Genomic DNA, 24,724 nt, shown 5'->3' with positions numbered 1-24,724 from the left:
CAAGAAGAAGGAAGACATCCAAACTTGTTTTATGAGGCCAGCATAATTCTAATTCCAAAACCAGAAAAAGACAATACAAAGAAAGAAAACTACAGGCCAATATCCCTGATGAATATACCTGCCAAAATCCAGAACAAAATACTAGCTAATCAGATCCAGCAATACATCAAAAACATTATTCACCATGACCAAGTGGTATTCATCCCAGGATTGCAAGGCTGGTAGAATATTTGCAAATCAGTAAATATGATACACCACATAAACAAAATGAAAGATAAAACTACATGATCATATCAATAAATGCTGAAAACCATTCGACAAAATCCAGCACTCATTTCTGATAAAAACGTTTGGCAATTTGGAAATAGAGGGATCATATCTTGACATAAAAAAGGCCATGTATGAAAGACCTACAGCCAACATTATACTCAATGGGCAAAAACTAAAAGCATTTCCCTTAAGAACAGGAACAAGACAGAGATGCCCACTTTTGCCACTCTTAGTTAACATAGTACTGGAAGTCTTAGCCATAGCAATTAGACATGAAGAAAAAATGAAAGGGATCCAAATTGGAAAGGAGGAAGTAAAACTGTATTATTTGCAGATGACATGATATTATATATAGAAAACCTCAAAGATTCCATCAAAAATCTACTAGACTTAATAAATGAGTTTGACAAAGTAACAGGATATAAAATTAATGTCAAGAAATGGACAGCATTCTTATACACCAATGGTGAACTCACAGAAAGAGAAACTGAAAAAATCCCATTTACCATCGCGGCAAAAAAATTAAGATACCTAAGAATAAACTGAACCAAAGAAGTAAAGGACGTATTTGCAGAAAACTACAGGACATTGAAAAAAGAAATAGAGGAAGATATAAAAAAGTGGAAGCACATACCTTGTTCATGGATTGGAAGAATTAACATCATCAAAATGTACATACGACCCAAAGCAGTCTATAGATTCAATGCAATCCCCACCGAAATACCAATGACATACTTCATAGAACTAGAACAAATACTTCAAAAGTTCATGTGAAACATAAAAGACCCTGAATAGCCACAGCAATCTTGAAAAAAAAAAAAAAACAAAGTGGGTGGGATCACAATACCGGATATCAAGTTTTACTACAAAGCCACTATAATCAAAACAGCCTGGTAGTAGCACAAGAACAGGCACATAGATCAATGGTATAGAACAGAGAACCCAGAAATGGACCCAAAACATTATGCCTAATTAATATTTGACAAAGGTGGCAAGAGTATACAATGGAATAAAGACAGCCTCTTTAATAAATGGTGTTGGGAAAATTGGACAGCTACATGTAAAAAACATGAAACTAGACCATCAACTTACACCATACACAAGAATAAACTCAAAATGGATAAAAGACTTAAATATGACTTATAAATCCATAAAAATTTTAGACGAAAATGTAGGCAACAAAATTTCAGACATCATACGCAGCAGAATTTTCACTGATACATCACCTAAGGCAACGGAAACAAAGGAGAAAATAAACACATGGGACCATATCAAACTAAAATGCTTCTGCGCAGCAAAAGAAACAACCACCAAAATGGAAAGACAACCCACTCTATGGGAGAGCATAATTGCCAATGATACATCAGATAAGGGGTTAATTTCCAAAGTATATAGAGTGCTCATGCAACTCAATAAAAGGAAGACAAAGAACCCAATTAAAAAATGGGCAGGGGAGCTAAATCGACACCTCTCCAGCAGGATGTACAAATGGCTAAGAGACATATGAAGAAATGCTCAACATCACTAATCATCAGAGAGATGCAAATTAAAACAACAATGAGGTATCACCTCACACCTGTCAGAATGGCCACCACCAACAAATCATCAAACAACAAGTGTTGGCGAGGGTGTGGAGAAAAGGGGACTCTAGTACACTGCTGGTGGGAATGCAGACTGGTGCAGCCACTATGGAAAACACCATGTTGTTACCTCAAATAATTAAAGATTGAACTGCCATTTGACCCACTGATCCCACTTCTAGGAATATACCCTAAGAAGCCTGAAATACCAATCAGAAAGTATATATGTACCCCCATGTTCATAGCAGCACTTTTACAATAGCTAAGATCTGGAAACAGCCCAAATGTCCATCAGTAAACGAATGGATAAAAAAGCAGTGGTATATATACACAATGGAGTACTATGCAGCTATAAGAAAGAAAGCTCTCTTGTCCTTTGAGATGACATGAAGGGACCTGGAAAGTATTATCCTAAGTGAAACAAGCCAAGCAGAGAAAGACAAATATCACATGATCTCACTTATTTGTGGAATATAATGAACATAACAATCTGAAGAACAGGGTAGTCCCAGAGACACAGAGGTAGGATACAGACTGACAATCCCCAGAAGAGGGGATGGAGGGGGGAGAAACCACAGAACTTACATGCATGCACGCGTAACCAATGGACATGGACAACAAAGCTGGGGACAGGGCTGGGATAGAGGGGAAGGAGGGCATCAATGGGGGAAAAGGGAGAAACACCTGTAACAAAAATAAATAAAAATACTTAGTGTTTTTTCGGGGTTTTCTAATTTATTAATTATCTCTCTAATTATGTACATCTATTAATTAAAAATAACTATAGTTTTTAATTCCAGAATTTCTAATTGGTTCTTGTTTTCCTTTTTCTGGCAAACATTTGTCTGTTCATAGTTCATGATTCCTTCACCTTGTTTTATGAATAATACTTATTCTTTGTCGTTTAAAAATTTCAAAATACTTATTTTAAAAAATCTGTTTTGAAAGATCGTGTTAGTATTTGTATTTCTTCAAATGATAGTCACTTACTGAGTTTATTGGCCATTTCTCATTGTTTTGTGTTTGTCTTAAGCAAAACTTTTCTCCTCTTTCCTTTTGCTCTCTGCCATAGTGATGTAGCATCTAGGTACTTTAAATTTATATTTTAAAATATTTTGTCTAGCACTGTTATGTCAGGGACAATGAGTGAGGTGGTCAATGCTTTAATTAGCAATAGTATTAGACATTTTAAATATACATTTCTACTGTATTATTTCCTAAACTAGGAGGTGCTCAAAAATAGTTTATAGGCTTGGTTTGTAAAATTAAGTCTTCCGAAGTGACTGTACTATTTTGCACTTCAATCAGCAATGAATGAGAGTTCCTCATTTCACATCCTCGCCAGCTTACAGTGTTGTCAGTGTTCTGAATTCTGACTATTCTAATAGGTTTGTAGTGATATAGTATTGTTGTTTTAATTTGAATTTACTTGATGACATGTGATGTGAAGCATCTTTTCAAATACTTATTTATCATTTGTATATTTTCTTTGGTGAAGTGTCTATTAATGTCTTTGTCCCAATTTTTAAGCAGGTTGGTTGTTTTCTTATTGCTGTGTTTTATATTTTGGATAATAGTCATTTATTACACGTCTTTTGCAAATATTTTCTGCCTCTCTATGACTTATCTTTTCATTCTCTTGACAGTATAGAGAAAAAATTTTTCAGGACAGAAAATTTTAATGTTATTACAGTCCAGCTTATCAATTCTTTCTTTATGGATTGTGCCTTTGGTGTTATATCTAAAAAGTTACAGTCAAATTCAAGGTCATCTAGATTTTCTCCTAAGTTATCTTCTAAGAATTATATAGTTTTGCATTTTAGATTTAGGTCTCTCATCTATTTTGAGTAAATTTTTGTTAAAGGTATAAGAATTGTCTCTAGTTTCATTTTTTTTTTTTTGCACCTGGATATCCAGTTGTTTTAGTACCATTTGTTGAAAAGACTATCATATGTTATTCATTATATTGCCTTTGCTCTTTTGTCAATGATCAGTTGACTATATTTATGCAGGACTATTTCCAGGTTTTCTTCTGTTCTACTGATCTATTTGTCTATACTTTCACCAATATCATCCTGTCTCGATCACTACAGTTTTATAGTCAATCTTGATGTGAGATAGGTTAGTCGTCTGGTCTTCTTCAATATTGTGTTGACTATTCTGAATTGTTTGCCTCTTGACATAGATTCTAGAATAAAAATTTCAAGAACTACAAAATAACTAGCTGGGATTTTTATTGGGATTGCATTGAATCTATAGATCAAGATGGGAAAAACTGACCTCTTCACAATATTGAGTCCTCCCATCCATGAACATAGACTATCTGTCCATTTATTCTTTGACTCCTTAGATTAGAGTTTTATAGTTTTTTTCACAATATTTGTACATATTTTGTTAGATTTATATGTAGGTATTCTCAGGGGTGCTAATATACATGGTTTTATGTTTTTAATTTCAAATTACACTTGTTCACTGATGATATATAAGAAAACAATTTACTTTTATATATTAACCTTGTATCCAGAAATGGTGTTATAATTGTTTATTAGTTCGAGGAGTTTTTTGGTCAATTCTTTTGAATTTTCTACATAGTGAATCATGTCATCCGTGAAGAAAGTTTCATTTCTTTTTTTATCATTTTGTATACCTTTTCTTTCCTTATTGCATTAGTTAGGACTTCCAGTATGATATTGAAAAACAGTAGTGACAGGAGACATTGTTTTTTTGTTCTTGATCTCATTGGAAAAGCTTTTAGTTTCTTACCATTAAGTATCAGGTAGATTTTTAAGTTGCTGTAGATTTTTGTAGATATTATTTATACAGTTGATGAAACTCCTATTTGCATTTTACTGAGAGCTTTAGTATAAATGGGTGCTGGGTTTTTATCAACTTCTTTTTCTGCATGTATTTATTAACCAATTATTTCATTAAAAAACATGAATGAAGCATGGGCATTTATTTTTACATAAGACCACAGATGATTCTGATTCACATGGTCCTAAGACCACACTTTGATTTAAACTGTCCTAGGAAGTCCACACACACTGGTTTTAGAGACATGGAGATCCATCAACCTTAGTTTTCCCAAAGTGTTTAAAACAGAATCAAATCAATTGAGCAGCCATAACTGTCATTTATTACAGAGCCCTGTGTTAATTAATAGTCAATTATCTTCCATGTTAGCCAAACCCAAATACCATATAAAGTGCAGTCTCCCTTCTGAGCACAAAATTGAGAAAATAAGTTACTTCCTGGTTTTTTTTCACATGTTCTTGAAATTTCAAACTATTTCTCTTTTCTTGGTATAGTAATGTTATACTGAAGAAAGAAATGGAAAGTTATTGGTTGAAAAAGAGTGAGTCACTAAATCAGGAACATTTGAAAATCATAGCCAGAGGTAGAATCCCAGTTGAAGTAACTTCACCAAACCAAACTTAATGTTATCTTTCTTTTTTCAATCTGCTTTTATTGATTTTTTTTTTAGAGAGAGTGGAAAGGAGAGAGCGATAGAAACATGGATGTGAGAGAAACATCCATCAGCTGCCTCCTGCACGCCCCCTACTGGGGATCAAGCCTGCAACCTAGGCTTGTGCCTTGACCAGGACCTCTCAGTCCATGGGACAACGCTCAATCCACTGAGCCATACTGGCGGGTTCAATGTTCTTTTCAATAAAATAATGGAGTTGTATGTGAGAATGAAAAAGAACCAATATTGAATAATTAGATACACCTTTAAAAATGTTACATGTAAATTATACCTCAATTGGCGGGGGGGGGGCGGTGGATTAAATACTTCATTTGTCCCTGAGGATAGCTTAGACAGCAGGCCAGTTAATAAAAATGCCTCTTATTCTAGGTGGTAGAGTACTAGAACTTGTTTATTTCTTAGTCCTATTCTAGGTAGTACAAACTGCTGAAAAATTTTGACCTAAACAGAAATGTTTCCAGACAAATTTACATCCACTGTCTAACATAAAAGTACAAAAAGAGCTTCTAAATGTGAAGGCTACAGGTGACTTTTGGTTGGTTATGAGATAAGAATCTACCTTCACTTCTTATCTCTTACCAGAGGAATGGGATCCAGTAACTTATCAATGCAGAAATACCTGGTGGAAATTGTGATGTGAAGAAAGAGAGGCTCAGGAAGATAATGCAATGGGAGGTCTGATCTGTAATAGTTTTATTTCTTAGGCTCTAATAGGATTATTGACTTAAATACAGTGACTGCACTTGACTATTTTTCAAAGCCTAGAGACAGCATTATCCCTTCCTGCCTTAGAGTTTTAGCCCATAATCATGCTGGAAAGAATTTAGTGTAACTGAGCATAAGGAATATGTTTTACAATGAAGAAAAGTAACGCTTCTTTGCTATTCTTTATCTAGCATCTGTTTCCCAGCTGAATATAAAGTACATTTCCACTTTAAAAACACCCTTTAGAAATTGTCTTCTTATTCATTATGGTAGAGAAGATGAACATTGATTAGAGTTTCTATCCTCAGACTAGATCCTGGTTATAGCTGACAAGTCTATATTCTAGGAGGAATAAAATCCTAACGATTGCTATCTTGCTGGCTTCCTATACAATACAAAAACAAACTGAGAACTGAATTCCTTTGAAAAATGAAAATATTTTATTAAGTGTATCCAAGTTATTCTCCTGGCAAAGTAAACTGTTTCTGTCACCAAATCAAGGCGTTTCTTCCCCCTCCTAAGTTCTTGGTTATGTGAAGGTAATAATAAGGAAACCTTTCCTCTGATCTTGGTTGCAAATGAGTAATAAGAGACATAGTGTCTAATTATTCATTTGGAACTGATGATACCATCTGTTTCTTGTTACCTAAACCATGTGTCTGTAACATAAAAGTTAGTCATCGATGACTTTACTGAATTACTCCTTTGGATCAATATTGAGGTTGCTTTAAAATTTTTCCTTCAGAGAAAGTTGTTTTTTGTTTGTTTGTTTGTTTTTGTCTTTAAGTGTTGGAGGGTTGAAATGCACTCAGGCTGTAACTTTTACCCTGTCCACATGACAACTGCTGACTTAGTGCCATTAATCCATTTTCCCTATTCATTCTTTGAAAGCAAGCATTTGACACCTATGGGGATTACCAGTGTCCAAAGGAACACAGTGATGAGCACAGGAAAAAGCTGCAGAAGTTGGGAGGAATCCTCTACCTCTTCTTCACCAGTGAGCTCTGAGTACCTGTCTTTACCTCTGTCAACTTCTTCTCCCTTTTAGGTAAGTTTCTACATCTGGGTGTCTATCAACTCTTTGAAATGCCTGTGCATTTGTTGAGTCTGCCTAGTAGTAAGAGTGTAATAATCTTTCCAGCTGGAGCAGAACTTAGCTTCATTACCAAATGTTCATTATGTCTACTTTTTAAAAAACTAAAACAGGGGCAGGTGTGGACAACAGGCCAAATTCAGTCCATCATCAGTTTTTGGAACACAGCCATGTGCATGCTTTATACAGTGTCTATGGCTGTTTTCTACCTACAGTGGAAAAGTTGAATAATTGCAACAGACACCCTAGGCTACACAAAGCTAAAACTATCGAATACCTACCCCTTTACAAGAAATGTTTGCTGACCCCAGGTCTAGGGTCCTGACCCTATTTGTGTAGGACTTTCTCTTGCTTTCTGTGTGACCTTTTTATGGCTGAGCTTTATCATCTGTAAAGTGTGAACAGAAATATCCCCTATCTCCATGGTTCAGTGAGGATGAAATCAGACAATGCCTATGAAGCACGGAGCACAGGGTTAGGGAAAGCATTCAGTCAACATTAGCATCATTAGGGCTTGATGTCTTACTTGGAACGATCAGTTTGAACTATTTCTTATGAAGCAGTTCATATGGAGAACAAGAATTTCTAACTCAGGCTCAATTTATACAGTTGAGGTTATTATTTACACTATCCTAAATGAGTTATTGTACCCTTTGAGAATCTATATAATGGGAATACATGAGGACTTCTATGGAGGATGCACAGTGAACTACCCAAGTAAACATGGGAGATTAGATACATGCCTCCTTCTAATGTATAATTAAAAAGACAGTAAAAGAGTAAAAAGCACAAACTCTGTAAAATCCAAGAGTGCTGGTGGAAAGATGAAGCAGATAAGAAATGCCAGCAAATGTTTGCAAGCCAGAAGGCAAAGTAAGTGCTAACTGGTTAGACAAAGCTGAAAGCTAACAATGGACAGTGGACAGTGAGGGGGAAGAAAAAGCAAGCCAAGCCACACTTTAAGAACATGGAAGGACTGAGAAATGGGAGAACAGAAGAAGGTCAGAAGGTGGGTGGGTATATGCATATTCAGAAGCACTAAGGAACTAATTCGGCTCCCATGTTCTGTCATAAAACTGGAAGTGTGGAAGGGCTGAACCAGGGGGCCTCTGAACTTGGCATAAGACAGGGATATGCACAAGCAGAGGCTATAATGCTGAAAACAGGGAGATTAAGTGGAAGTGTAGATTTACATACTGAAATTCTCAATCTCTTTTCCTACTTGGCTCCTAGAAAGCTGGCAGTTTCATGTCCTCTAGGAGGAGACCAAATGATCTCTCTGTAGAAAAACTTATTGAGGCATGAAACAACACTTGGATATTCTGACCATAAAGGGCCTGGTTTCACATCATCACCCTGCTATGTGGCTCAGCAGTCAACAAAGCTGCCAATGAGCTTCTTAGTATCTCATGCTTAAGTAAGAGATCACATCAAAGGCCCTAAGACATTAAAATAAAGCATTTAGTATGAATGATACCAAACAAGATGAACATTAAAAAAAGGGACATGTAGGACAAAATTTCAAAAATAAAATAAAACTACCAAAGACTTTAAAAATACTAATTATAATCCTTGGTAAGTAGTTATGTTTATACCTGTCAAAGATACAGAAATATATATATATATATATATATATATTAATCACAAACAATAAATAATATTTAGTAGGAGTTTATTGTGCATATAAGAAGAGCTTGCATGTTGGAAGCTTTCCAATTTAAAACTGATATGAGCCCGGCTGGTGTGGCTCAGTGGTTGAATGTTGACCCATGCATCAAGAGGTTGCCAATTCGATTAATGATCAGGCCACATGCCCAGATTGTGGACCAAGTCCTCAGTGGGGTCCATGCAGAAGGTGGCCAATCAATGTTCTCTCTCATTGATGTTTCTATCTCTCTCTCCCTCTCCCTTCGTCTCTCTCTAAAATCAATAAAAAAATTATTTTTTTAAAGAAAAAACTGATATGAAGCTCAGGGGCATGATGTTGTAGGATGGCTTGTAAAGTGAAAATGAGGACACAGTTTAACCTTTACAATGATAGGTTATTACAACCAAACAGCAGGGCATTGGTTAAAAGTGATCATCTCATATCAATTTTAAAACATGACGTAAATTCTTTCAAGTTAGTGTCTTAGGTTTCTTTGGATAAATTCCCAGAAGTGGAAATGCTGGCTCATAAGACTGTTCCATTTTTAATTTTTTGAGATAACTTGATACTGTTTCCAGTGACTGCACCAATCTGCATTCCTACCAACAGTACACAAGGGTTACCTTTTCTCCACATCCTTGCAACACTTGCTTGTTGATTTATTGATGATAGTCATTCTCACAGGTGTGTGATGATCCCTCATTGTGGTTTCAATTCACATATCTCTAATGATTAGTGATGTTGAGCATTCTTTCATATGTCTATTTGCCATCTGTAAGTCCTCTTTAGAGAAGTGTCTAGTCAGGTCCTTTGCCCATTGTAATTGGATTATTTGTTTTTATGGTATTGAGTTTTATAAGTTCTTTATAAATTTTGGATATTTACCCCTTATCAGATGTATTGGCAAATATGTTCTCCTATTCAGTGGGTTGTCTTTTCATTTTGTTGATGGCTTCCTTTGTTGTGAAAAACTTTGTCTGGCTTGGTATTATTTATACTAAATGCTTTACTTTGATGTCTTTGGGTCTTTGATGTTAGCTCTTATTAAGCATGAGATACTAAGAAGCTTATTAGCAGCTTTGTTGATTGCTGAGCCACATAGCAGGGTGATGATGTGAAACCAGGCCCTTTATGGTCAGAATATCCAAGTGTTGTTTCATGCCTCAATAAGTTTTTCTACAGAGAAATCATTTGGTCTCCTCCTAGAGGACATGAAACTGCCAACCTTCTAGGAGCCAAGTAGGAAAAGAGATTGAGAATTTCAGCATGTAAATCTACACTTGCACTTAATCTCTCCATTTTCAGCATTATAGACTCCATTTGTGCATATCCCTGTTTAATGCACTATATGTTCATTGCAGCATTATTTACAATAGCCAAGATTTGGAAGCAGCCCAGTGTCCATCAGTAGATGAGTGGATAAAACAGCTATGGTACATTTACACAATGGAATAGTACTTGGTCATAAAAAGGAAGAAAATTTTACCCTTTACAACAGTATGAATGGACCTAGAGAGCATTATGCTAAGGAAACTAAGCCAGTCAGAGAAACACAAGTACTATATAATTTCACTCATATGTGGACTTTAATGAACAAACTGAACTAACGAGCAAAATAGAGACAGACTGACAGAGAGAGAGCAGGCAGACAGCTCTGGTGGGGGCGGGGGGTGTCAGAGTGGTGGAGGGATTGAGACAAAAAGAAAAAAAGAGAAAGAACTCATGGACATGAACAACAGTGTGGTGATTGTTCAGGGGAGAAGGGTAAGTTGAGGCGGAAGAGAATATAGGGGGGAAAATGGTGATGGAGAAAATAAAATTTTTTAAAGTTTTTCAAAAAGACAACAAACACAAAACAACAAAATGGTTGTTAGGAAAAAGAGCCAGCTCTAGAGATAAGAGTTGTACTTCAGCAATGGATTTGGGGACATCTGGTGTTCCCTGCCCTGAGTTATAACACTAAGGGACTTTTATCATTAGAACCAAGTCTAGAGGTGTCCTCTAATGTTCTTGTGGAATAAAGGCATTTCTTGGTAAAAAACAGAAGAAGAAGAAGACAAGTTTCTTTTATTATTTTATGATTATCAGAAGTATTCATAAAAAATTACCTATGTTTTACATACATTCATGAGATTAGCTGGATTTTGTTGTGCTTCTGTGGTTTAAATGGTTTTGTCTGCTCAGGGAATTCTCAGCCTGTCTTTTTTTTTTTTTTTTTGGAAGTCCCTGTCCTTCACTGGGAAGTTAGATTCTCATAAGTAGTTAGAAAGCTCCTGGCTGTGCAGACACCACTGTTTCCTGGAATTCGGTTCATGTACCTGCTGAGGCTAAAGATTTAAGGGACTTGGATACTTCTTGTGGCTCTTTAGTAGAATCTTACAAAAATAAAACGGCAAATTTTGAAATAAAGGAGAACCCTTGAAAGCTAGGAGAATAGGAGCCTATTTATCAAAGACTAGAGTTTGTGTCGATTTCAGGGTCACAATTATTACCGACCATGAGAGAATGTGAGGGCCCAAAGATCACTAGAATGGGGGCTCCTCAGGACAGGGACTTTGTCTTTTTCCTTGCTATATCATCAGCCCTTAGAACAGTGGCAGGCACTTGATAAGTGATTAGCAAGTATTTGCTGAATGAATGACTCAGCATTCATTCCAAGCATTACTTGTCCAAGCATTTGATTAAATGGAAATTAGATGAAGTGACACCACTGTTTTATGGAGTTTTATGGCCAGAGAAACCCAAAGCCTTTCAAACAATCTAGTTTGGGTAGGATTGACCCCTTATCCTCAATTCCAGCATTGTCCAGTCTCCATTTTGTATGTAATTTTAACACACCCATTAAGCTAAAACAGGATGCTATAAGAAAAAGAACACAGAGATAAAGAAACGGTTCTTAGAAATTAAATACACAATGGTAGAAAATTCAAAATTCAAAAGAAGTTTCAGAAGATAATGTAATCTGTAATAGGGCAGAAAAAAATGCAAAAGTTATAAAAATAGGAAAAAAAAACAGAATTAAAAGATTAATCTAGAAGAGCCAACATTTGAACAATAGGTGTGGGAGGAAAAAATAACAGAGATCATTGAAAGGAAGAAAATGTTAACAAAATAATACTAGAACATTTCCCAGAATAAAATGAAAAGGCCTGTCAACTCCCCAGCATGATGTTTGAAGAAAACCTTACAGTGAGACACCGCATGGTAAAATTTCAGAACACTGGAGACAAAGAGAAGTACTTAAAACCTTCAGAGAATAGCAAGACCAACAGCAATAGTAAAACAAATGACAAACAATGAATTGGCAATCATAACAATAGCAGACTTTTTAACAACATTAGGAGCTAAAGAAAAATGAAGAAATTCTTTCAACATTTTGAAGGTAATGGATCTTTAGCCCGAATGCTCTACTTAGCCAAACTATCAACTAAGTGTAAAAATAAAGACATTTAAGGAGTGCCAATTATAAAACATATATATATATATATATATATATATATATATATATATATAATTACACAAATCCTTTTTTGGCCCTTTATGATGGATATGCTGAATAAGAAAAGAAAAATAACCTAAGAAAGAGAAAAATGTGTTATCTGGAGGCATTCTGGCAAGAAGGTGGGGGTGCAGTATAGATTGTAAATCTCCCTGAATTATCCCTGCCACTGTTCTAAGGGTTGATGATATAGCAATGAAAAGACAAAGTCCCTGTTCTGAGAAGCCCCGATTCTAGTGATCTTTGGATCCTCACATTTTCTTGTGGTTGGTCATGGTTATGGCCCTGAACTCCTGACATAGACTTGACAGATTTAGTCTTTGAGAAATAAGCCCCCATTCTCCTAGCCTTCAAGGGCTCTTCTTTATTTCGAAACTTGCATCTTTTTTTGTAATATTCTACTAACAGTCACAAGAAGTCCCCATGACACGGCATCCTTCCAAGTCACTTAAAAAAGTAAGATAAATTAAACAAAAACTAATAGACAACATCTACAACAAACCTTGGTGACAATTTATCCCCTGACATCATGACATATGAGTGGGTGGGGAAGAGCCACTAAAACAACAAGACCGGAATTTTATCAACAATGGTGTGGTGGGGCAAGGTCAGGGGGAGACCCAGGAATTTCTGATGGTCTTGACTGAGAGCTAGAGGACCCAAACATTAATACATTTTGGTTTCCTGGTCTAAAACTAGTCAATAACCTTCTACTTTTCTCCTTTTCCCCTGAACCTAATTTCAAGAAACATCTTTTTTCTCTCAGCCAAATTGCAAAGGCATTTATTAGACTTACCGCTACTTTTTTGTAAACTCACCCATTTCTTCCCACATCATTAATAAGTTATATCTACATTATGAGAGCATATAACCTTTACATATGCTACTACCTCTCATAACTCGAGGACATTTACATAATTTAATAAGTCAGAAAAGTTTTCACTCTGGCCTATTTGGCTCAGCTGTTAGGGCATTGGCCCTCAGACAAAAAGGTCTCGAGTTTGATTCTGGTCAAGGGCACATACTTGGGTTGCAGGGGTAGGGACTCTAGGTGAAAGAGGTCAAGGGTCTAAGAAGCACAAGATGGTGGTTATAAAATAGTCAAGGGGTAGTAAGTAAAGCATAGGAAATATAGTCAATAATATTGTGATAACTATGCACGGTACCAGTTTGGGTACCAGAAATATCAAGGGAAACACTATGTAAAGTATATAACTAACCACTAAAAGATACACCCAAACCCAGTAACAAAAAATTTTTTAAATAAAATCCAAAAATGGAAATATGATTCATGGACTTTTATTCTGTCTGCAGGGGTGATTTCATTTTCAATAAAGTCATCTTTTAGTGTACAACCATATAACACCTTAAATATTACATGTTTCCCAGACCAAAGTGCCATCACGTTCAATGTGCAAAGCACTGAGCAGCAAGTTTTCTAAGTGGCAAATGGTTAAAACTCCCAAGTTAAAGAATATACTGGAGAAATAGTGAACATAATAATTCTAATAATTGAGGCACAAACTATTTATTCACCCTTATGCTTCTCTTCTCATCACCAGCAGTAACTACAAGTTTTTTGATGGATATTCGGTTGTTTCTCTAGAATCTAAATTGAAAAATTATCGTTGTATTACAAATAATTTTTTTGGTTATATGAATAGTAAACTCACTCATCAGGTATGGTAATGGCATGTTTTCAAAGAAAAACATTTTTCCATAATTATTGCTTGATATAGAGGTACTCTGTAGAGTGTTCAATAGAATGATTTTCAACACATATAAAATGCTTACCCTTGTGAAATTTTAGAATAAGGGCTGGTTTGTAAGCCTGGATGTTCATGGGAACATCTAGTGAGCTTCTAAAATGTACTGATACCTGAGCTTCACCCTCAGAGATTCTGACTTCACTGGCCGAAGGAAGGGCTTGAGCATCAGTTTTGTAAAAGCATGCCACGTCATTCTTTGTGCAGCCAAAGCTGAGATCTACTGTTCTACAGATGGATGGTTTGATCAATACACTCAGAGCCATGTGGCAGATCTGGTCTTGGACACTATTCCTATGCATTGAAATAGGAGAGAAAGGAGTAAGTATGGGAAGGATGGAAAGTTGGGAATTAAGGAAATTATCACTTGGAATTCTTTATTCTCTCCATGAAGTTAAAGGTAAAATCTTCCACTGAGAGTGATAACTAAAGGAGACTTAAGAAAGGGACAAGACCCTGGCCTGTTTGGCTCAGCAGTTGACGTGTCAGCCCACAGACCAAAGAGTCGCAGGTTTGATTCCAGTCAAGGGCACATACCTCGGTTGCAGTTCGGTCTCCAGCCCTGGTCGGGGTCGAGCAGGAGGCAGCCAATCAATGTGTCTCTCTCACATTGATGTCTCTCTCTCTCTCTCTCTTTCTCTCTCTCCTTCAAATCCTGAAGATAAATAGAAAAATATCCTCGGGTGAGGATTTTTAAAAAAAGAAAGGAAAGGGACAAGAATCTGGATGGTTTACCCTCACAGTTGGAAGAGGAAATGGACAGATACACAGTCAGGGAGATTTGAGGACTCAGACGAAGTCAGAAACTGATTTGTATCTATGCTTGATTTTCCGTCACAAATGAAGAGAAATATGTCCTATCTTATTTTTTTCTTATTTTATTCTTATTTTTGAGATCATGGTGTGATGTTAGTAATGCTAATCCATACAAACTGAATAAGCAGCATAACCCAGTGCCAGTGCCATCCCAGCCTAAATTCCCATAGGACAGTTTGATTCCCACATGCATGGTGCCTTCACACTGGCCCCTTCTGGGCTTTATACATACTTAAGTCACTTGTGATTGAGATGGGGCTTTTAATTCAACAACGGAATTTGCTATCACTTTGATTCTGTGATGAGAATCTGCATTCTGTTCTTACATGCCTTTCAGCATGTAAATGGCAGAGCTGGGTAACTTTGCTGTATCAGGTATTACTGGAGAGATGAATTATCATTTAAGAAAAGAGTCTAATGTTTTCTTCCTGAAATGGTCCTCAAGTGGTAAATATAAGCAAACTTAATGTTCCCAAAAGTCACTCTATGATAGTCACACTGAATTAGGAATGTTACTGTTTGCCTTTATTTCAAGAACAACAACAAAAAACTCCTACAATGATTTAACAAGGGGAGGGAGATGAGTCAATAATGTCCCCAAACAAGAGCTATAATAAAAATGCTTAAGATGCTGGAAATCAAGCAACACACATCTGTTGAGAATGTATAGGTCTTTCGGTAAAGATCACACAATATAATATGTATTGACATACAAAGTTGACCAATAATTCATGGCCATAGAAAATGCATGTGCAATGATGAGAACCATGAAATTATCTCAGTGATACACATGTTTCAATTTTTCCTTTCATGAGTTAGAAGACTGCATCCTAGGAAGGATAGGACCTGTCCAAGGCAAAGTTTATTCAACAAGAAGAATGTTCTGGGTACATATTTATCTGTTGGCACTGAACAGCATGAAGTTCTCTATATGTTCAGAAAGCAGGTACTCTTAAAGGTCTTCTCACAGTCCAGTATTTTTTCTGCTACATATGCTACAAAGCCGAAACTAAGTCACAAGGAAGTCAAGAATAAAGACACTTCCCTCGACTCCCATCCAGATCAGCTTTGGAGACATGATCCATTACAGATGCCCTCTGAATAGGTGTTGAGTACAGGAAAGAGTCTATAAAAAGAAAGAAGGATATGATAAATATGTACTAAGATAGATTGAGTGAGCACACAGGAAATTCTAAGTGAGAAATAGAAGAAAAGGCTCAAGTTAGAAAGGGGAACTATGACTTTGTTGTCTAGTGCACAGATTGGCTTGGCTGGAATGAAGGGGCATTTGGTTAAAATGTGACACAAGATGAGAGAAAAAACACAGAATGGGACCAGGCCTAGGAAAATCCTCAAGTTTGACTCTGTCATCTTTTACCTTACTCCATGGACAAAACAGAAGCAACAGGGTGTTATGCAGGTGAAAGCCAGAATGAAAGGAATATTTTAGGAGAGCTTCTTGTGGAGAACAGCCTGGAGTCGAGAAGGCCAGTAAAGGAGCCACTAGTGAGCTGTGGAGGGTCTGGAAGGGCTAAGGAGGGTGATGATGGGAGAGAAAGAAGGAGCTTTTGAGAGAAATTCAAAAGAAACAATAATGACCTGAATTTGGTACTAAAGCAACCTTAATCCTGGAAGAAAAAGGAAAACCTTAATTTAAGATCTCTATATATGAGAGTTTGTGTATTTGGAACTGATAGCTGAAGTCACAGAAACAGGTATCTTGATTAAGCAAGTTAGCATATAAATTAAGAATGTTTTGATTTCAGGTTAGATTTAAGAACTCTTTCAGAGTTGTCTACTGACCAACAAAAAATACAGTCAAAGTAGGAAACAAAGCCCCTAGCTACCATTTATGAGAACTACGCCAATTTTTATAAACTTCCGTCTTGTCGTCTTTCCTAGAATAAAACTGTAAATAACAGTTACAGAGGGAAGGAAGCCATTGTTTAGTACTAGCTAATGCATTAACAACCTTGCTTCTGAAGAATAACCACATAAATTTTATCTTTTCACACCCTTTCTAATTTAGTAGAAAGCAGATGGCTTTGGTAATTGTTAAAAGCCTGTAAGTATCATCACTTATGGTTTATGATATACTGCTGAGAGCAGTTAGAATATAGACATTTTAAATTAGGTATAAAATATTGAGAAAGATGTATTTGTAAAATAGAGACTATCCTTGAGTTATATTTATTTCACTTAATTCAGATTTAAACAAGTCCCCATTGGTTCATTTTGGGTTGTTTCTTTCCAAAAAAGACATCTTCTGAAAGATCTTTATTCTAGTGATATGTTCTGCTTAATATTCCATTAAATTTGGGATGATTCTATTATTTTGTTTTCTTATACCACCTACAGTGACCAAGGCTCATTTCTTTTCATTCATCCTTCTATTCTTTTTTTTTATAGGTTATTTAATACTGCAAAATAAGGCAATTAGGCCACAACCCAGTGCACTCTAAGTGGCATGAGAATGATCCAAAAAATGGAAAATGAAGTTAATGTAACATAAAAATGACTGTGCAGCATATAAAGAAATCAGATTACTAGTAAACACTTTAGTGTCATTAGGATCCACTGTAAAGTCATTCAGCAAATTTAATATCTCCAGTGTCTTCCTTACTGGGTGATTTTACCAAACTATTCTCAAATAAATTTAATATATTTGTTATAAAGTTAGAACCTCAAGTTTAAATATATATCCTATTAGCTCTTTGTGTTCATAACAACTAATATTTAGTCAATTTTGCCTACACATAGGATGGGTTTTGCCAAAACATAGGAGCAGCCTATTAAATGAGAAGAAAATGAAGAATCCTCTCATGCCTTTACGTTCATTTAAGCTTGCTTCTTCCTGCGAGTCCACAGCTGACTGAACAGATGCTGACTCCTCCTTATCAGACAATTCAGCCCATTGTTTTCAAAGTGAGTCTTTTATGCAACAGTGGTTTGAAGTAATCTCTACTCCTACTGGGTTTTGGAGATTATATTAATGACAAAGCAGTTATGCTGTGGTAACAAATTGACCCTGAAATCTCAGAGAACTGACACAACAAAATATATTTTTGTTATGCTACCTGTCTAAAATTGGTAAGCACAGAACTCGGCTCCACAAAGTCACTCAGGCTGTTGAAGGTTCCACTATAACATGACACTGGGATTTCATAAACAAATAAATAAATACCTACAGGGTGTGTTGTGACAAGGAAGGTAGAACATGAACTCTCTCTCATCCTCACTTTCACTGCTACTTACTTGGCAAGGGAGTCCAAAAGACTTAGGTGAGGGAAAGGAAAAGGATGTGGAGACATCTTTATATCCCGAAGTCACCTCTCCTAGGAGGCAGCACTGTAAGCTCAAAAGATCACATTCGGAGGCAAGAGACCTAACTAATTTTGGACAAGTCACTTAGTTTTTTTGGGCCTTAACTTGCAAAATGAGGAATTTGGATGAGATTGTGGGGAAAGGAATATTAGGACATGAGAATCTTGTCCTGTCACACCAGGCCAATGGGTTTAAATGGTGAGTTTCACCATGTGGTAAAGGTTAACATACAATAATAAACAAAAGAGCTCTAATACTAAAATAGAATTAGACATTAAATTCAAAGGGACCAAAAATCTTAAAACTCTCCTCCTTCCCTCATCCACTGCTCATGAGCAGATTTCACCCAGCAACATGGCCTTGAGTGGTAGGGCAAACATACAACGTCTTCCCTTTCCTGTTAAATTGTAATTCCCCTGGTAAACAATAATGCTTCCATGGTTTGAACCCAATTTGAGTGCTCACAAAATAATATAGGAAAGGTAAATAATGCCTCTTCCTCATTTGATGTATAGTATCTGATATTTATGTCTAATACCAAATAAGATATCTAATAAAACCAGGGCTCTTCAATTTTTTCAGGTGAAAACTGAACATTATAAAATAGCAAGAAATCACAATGACAAGATGGTTTTCTACAATTCAGAAATAAAAGAAAAGCGGACTCTATTACACTATTTCTCTTAGTAAGGTTTCTACTCCCTACCACCAGGCCTGTTGACATTATATAGATATGGGGAAAGTATTGTATTAGAAAATGATTGGAATTAGTAGGAGAGACCTGAAAAATTGTGTCAATTTTGGGGTTTATAAATTTTTTGAGAATGCTTCTTTCTTTGAGGCATAGTTAGCCTGGTCTTTGCTTGAATCTCATTATAGGGGAAAGCCTGGTGTCCAATAAAATCAATTCTGTCATGCAAATTATTTATGCTTTAATTTGACTTATACCAGGGCCACAAAGGCCATGGCTACTAAACAGAAATATAAATGATAAGTTATTACAGTTATAAAGCTATATACTATGTCTGGATTGGGGTTAATACCTTATTTTCAGTCTTATATCCAGGTATGAATAAGAGGCCAATATCGAGTTTGGCTGGAAATTTAATGCCATGTAACCAAAGACTATACAAGCAAACCAAAGATGTGATAGTTTTCCTGAATAAGGTTTCAAGATTTTGTCCCCACAGTGCTATCTGAGGAAGCTCACAGACCAAAGGAAAATAATTTAACTGGTGCAAATTATTAAAAAAAAAACACATTTATTATTTATAATCTATGGAATTTGTTCTAAATGTTCTATAGCACATGGAGAAACATTACTTTAAGAAAATCTACTAAATCTCAGTAAGACGAGTGAGGGTTCATTCTCTAGTTCTTGGGAAGCTCTACCCCAAGTATGTGCAGCCAAGAAGACAGAAACTCCCTCTCCCTTCAGCTCCCAGCTTAAAGATACAATTTCATTTCAGAAGAGGTAGGCTTCTAAAATTTCTCATCTGCAAACCCCATGCCGTAGAAGCTCTATTCCAGGCAGGTGAAGTCTGTATTCTGCAACCCTGTGACTATTACATATAGTGTAGAAACTCTATTCCAGGTGCTACAGGCTAAAAATACCAGGGCCCTGATGGCCTCTGTTCCTACTCACTCATAGGACGGAAGTTCCACACTGAAAGGAACAAGGCAACCAGAAGCAAAAATTACAGAATTGAAGGATATACATAGAAAGTTCAACCTGACAGTTGGAGACTACCCCATTTGCAGGAAGGGGTAGAACAACCTGGCAGAAGATTAACAAGAAAATAAAACACTTCAGCAATTCTATATACAAATTAGAACTGATAAGTCTCTCTAGAACAATAGAATACACATGCCTTCCATGTACACACACAAAACATTTCCAGAGTAGACAACTGAGCCATAAAACAAACCTCAATAATTTTAAATTAATGGAAATACTAGAATGTATGTTTTCAGACCATATAGGAATTACATTAAAAATTAATAACTGGGAGAGTGGAAAATGGTGGTGGAGTGAATGAAAGCTACACAGACCGTCTCCCAGGATGAAACTGGAATTACAACTAAAATAAAGACAAATCATTGGGAGAAACCAATTGAAAAGCTGGAGAGAATCTGTACAACCAAAGACAGAAAGATGATGCCATATTTAGCCTGGTAGGAACTGCAGAGGCCTGTGAGGGCAGGCTGGGAGCCCACCGACAGGTAAGGAGAGCTTTATTAACTGAGTGCACTTCCCACTGAGAAAGTGGGGTTTTTTAAAAGCACCCAATCGTTACAGCCACTCACCTTGAGCTCTGGCAGAGGGAGGGTGGACTAGACTGGAACTGTGTGGAGAGAGTCCGGCATTCCTGGCTCAGGAGCATGCTGGACAGAAGAACACCATGAGTTTTGTGTCGAATCACTTTCTCACAGGACAGTAGCCATATTACTCAAAGAGCCCTTTCTCAGAGCCCCTGGAAGAAGCAACAGCCACTCCCTCAGGAATTCAACACAACCAGGCCAGGTCAGAGAAATGCAAATTGAGGCTCATTAACATCTGATAGCAAGCAAGTGCTCCACCCACTGGAAATGCTCTTACACCTGAGGGATTTTTCATTCAGCTAAGGGCTACTAATCAAAGCTGATCAAGTAACTGAGACTAATAGCCTCCAGGCAAAAAGCTAGAGGATAACTGAAACTTTCCTTGGCTTGCAAATCTACCTAGGGAAGTAAGACTAGACAGTGGTGTTTAATGTGTGTTCTCCCACACTCATCCAAACATAGTAGAGGGAGATAAAACCAGTGGAATGCCAATACCTTCAGGGAATGTTTGGCAGGCTCCAAAACCCATTGAGACAGCCAAAATGGTGAAGTAAAGAAAAACAAATACCAAATGAAAGAACAAGAGAATTCTGCAAGAGAAAAAATAAATGACATAGACTTAAGCAAGATATCAGTGGGAGAGTTGAGAGTAATAATCATGAGGAAGCTCAACAGCATGAGTAAAGATATAGAAACAATGAAAACCAACCAAGTGAAAATAAAAAATGACATAGCAGAAATTAAGAACACATTGGAAGGAATAACCAGTAGAGTAGAAGTTGAGGACCAGATCAGTGAATTAGAAGACAGAGTAGAAAAAATTACCCAATCAGAAAACCAAAAAGGAAAAACAATTAAAAAACAGGAAAACAGCTTAACAGAACTGTGGGACAATATGAAACACAACAACATCCACATCCTAGAAGCTCCAGAAGAAAAAGAAAATGAGCAAGGGTTAGAGAATATATTTGAAGAAATCGTGACAGAAAACTTCCCTAATTTGGTGAAGGAAGAAGGCATTCAAGTTCCAGAAGCACAGAGAGCCCCAAGTAAGAAAAACACAAACAGGCCCACATAAGACACATAACAATTAAAATGCCAAAAATTAAAGACAAGAGAAAATTCTAAAGGCAGCAAGAGATAAACAACAGGAATACCCATAACACTATTAGCTGACTGCTCAACAGAAACACCACAGGCCAGAGGGAGTGGCATGAAGTCATCAAGATAATGAAAAACAAGGATCTAAATCCAAGACTACTCTATCCAGCAAGGCTCTCATTCAAAATAGAAGGTCAAATAAAGAGCTTCCCAGAGCAAAAAAAAAAAGGCTAAGGGAATATATTAACACCAAACCAGCAAGAAATGTTAAAATGACTGCTGTAATAAGCAGAATAGGAGGAGAACCATAACCATAATGAACAAAAATAGAAATGAATAAGTATATATCAAGAATAACCTTAAACATAAATGGATTGAACACTCAGATCAAAAGACACAGAGTAGCTGAATGGATAAGAAAGCATGACTCATATATATGTTGCTTATAAGAGACCCATCTCACAACAAAAGACTCACATAGGCTAAAAATGAAGGAATGAAAAAAAAAATTTCCAAGTAAACAAAAAAGGAAGAAAAGTTGGGGTAGCAATACTCATATCTGATAAAATAGACTTCAACATGAAGGCCATAACTAGAGACAAAAAAACCCCACTACATAATATTGAAAGGATCTATTCAACAGGAGATTATAACCTTGATAAACATATATGTACCCAACATAAGAGCATCAAAATACATTAAAAAACTTTGAGAGGACTTCAAAGGAGAAATCAACAGCAACACAATCATAGCAGGGGACTTCAACACCCCACTCACAACACTGGATAAATCCTTTAGACAAAAAATTAACAAGGAAACAAACACTCTAAACGAAGCACTAAATCAAATGGGTTTAATAGATATCTATGGATAATTACACCCCCAAAGTACAGAATTCACATTCTTCTCAAGTGCACATGGGACATTCTCAAAGATAGACCACATGTTAGGACACAAACTAAGTCTCTGCAAGTTCAAGAAGACTGAAATCATATCAAGCATCTTCTCAGATCACAATGGTATGAAACTAGAAATCAATTGCAACAAGAACACGAAAAGACATTTGAACACATGGAGGCGAAACAGCATGTTCTTAAGCAATGAATCAGTTACCAAGAAGATCAAGGAAGAAGTTAAAAACTTTCTGGAAACTAATGAACATGAACACACAACAACACAAAATCTATGGGACACAGCAAAAGCAGTCCTTAGAGAAAAGTTCATAGCACTACAGGCCTACCTGTACAATATACAGGTATTTACAATAGCTAAGATCTGGAAACAGCCCAAGTGTCCACCAATAGATGAGTGAATAAAAAAGCTGTGGTACATATACGCAATGGAGTACTATGCAGCTGTAAGAAAGAAAGATCTCTTATCCTTTGAGATGCCATGGAGGGAGCTGGAAATTATTATGCTAAGTGAAATAAGCCAATCAGAGAAAGACAAATATCATATGATCTCACTTATTTGTGGAATATAATGAACAAAATTAGCTAATGAACAAAATAGACCCAGAGACATAGTAGTAGGGTACAGACTGACAAAAACGCAGAAGAGGTGCGTCAGGTGGGGAGATAAACCAAAGAACTTATATGCATGTATGTATAACTAATGGACATAGATAACAATGCTGAGAGGGGGTGGGTGCAGGATGGGGAGGAAGGTGTCAATGAGGGGAAAAGGAGAAACATCTGTAACAAAAATAAATTAATAAAAAATATATAGAAATAAAAAATAAACAAACAGTTGTTTAGTTTCTCGTATGAACTATCATTATGTACTTTAAAGATAGATCCTTCTTTCAATGAACTTACCATCTTTTGGGGAAGGCTGTACATGATAGCAATACAATACAGTAAATGTAGTAATAGTACTGCTATTGTATATTTTCCTTTCTGATATAATTTGGAAACTTCACTTGGTGGTTGGATTATGAAAGCATCCAACGAACTTTGGGGGGATTAGTGAAAGAAGAAATTCTGGAGGTGGTGACACATAGTGTGGTTTCTTAGAGATGTAAAAGAAATAGCCAAGCACAGTGAGATATAAACAAAATAATGGTAGATTAATATATGAGTTTGAGAATTATATCATGCCCAAAATAATCATGCCTGAAATGATCGAATATTATGTTATGAAAGATTGAAATAATCTGGAGGACATGAAAAGCCAATTGCTGAGTGAGAGTCAACGTGCATTTGAATAGAAGTACTGAGTATATTGCTGCACTATTAGGGTATCACTGAAAGCAATGAGAGAAATGACCGAGAACAAGTAAAAGGATTTTAAAATGTAAGGAAAGAGACACTGAGATCCCCACTGATGTTTAAGTTTAGCAGGTGTTTACAGTGGACACCAATTTGCAGGTGAGAAGGATGTTCTCTGTGCATACTCAGCCTCTTCCATATGAAAATAGAGCAGGCAATTTTGCATTTTTTTCCCAGTCCTGGAATTTTTTGGTAGGGAGCCAGCTTTGCTTCTGATGTCTACTTGCATCAAATAAATGTCTGCTTTGGAAATACCTAAGGTTTTGAGTGTGGAACACATTTAGAATGTATAAGCCATCTTCATTGACTGATTTTGTGCTAAATATATGCACTTAGAGAAAATAATTATTGAATATATTTACCCAGAAAACAAAATCAGAAAAAGGATGCCACAGAACATGAAAATTATGAGATTATATATTTGTTGTCTTAGAAAAGTCTCTGTTCCATACCACAGACCTCATCCCTCAAATTCCGCATAGCTACAGAGGAATTTATTCTTTATCAATCAGGATTCAGCCAGAGAAACAGAGACTTTATAAATAAAGGATATATTATAACACATAAGTGGAAAAAGCTTGGAATTAGAGATCTCGAAGGGGAGGGACATTGGAGATTTAGAAAGTCACTAACCAATCCTTGAAAGCACTCAAATAAGGGAAAAGTCTAAACCTCCATGGAATTCTAAGGAGCCAAGTCAGTCCAGCTCTCAATGTAGAACCATGAGAAGGGAGCCTGTGGAGAGGTGTATGGTAAGCTGTTGCTTCTAAGCATCAGCCACCTTTGTGGTCCATAGCCAAGTATCTGTTGGTTGGTCTAGGGCCAGCAGTGAGGATTATGGTC

The sequence above is a fragment of the Molossus molossus genome, unplaced genomic scaffold (genome assembly GCF_014108415.1).
Source record: "Molossus molossus isolate mMolMol1 unplaced genomic scaffold, mMolMol1.p scaffold_m16_p_3, whole genome shotgun sequence".
In the NCBI taxonomy this organism is placed as follows: Eukaryota; Metazoa; Chordata; class Mammalia; order Chiroptera; family Molossidae; genus Molossus; species Molossus molossus.
The sequence above is the reverse complement of the archived record's forward strand: the minus strand, read 5'-3'. Positions refer to the sequence as shown.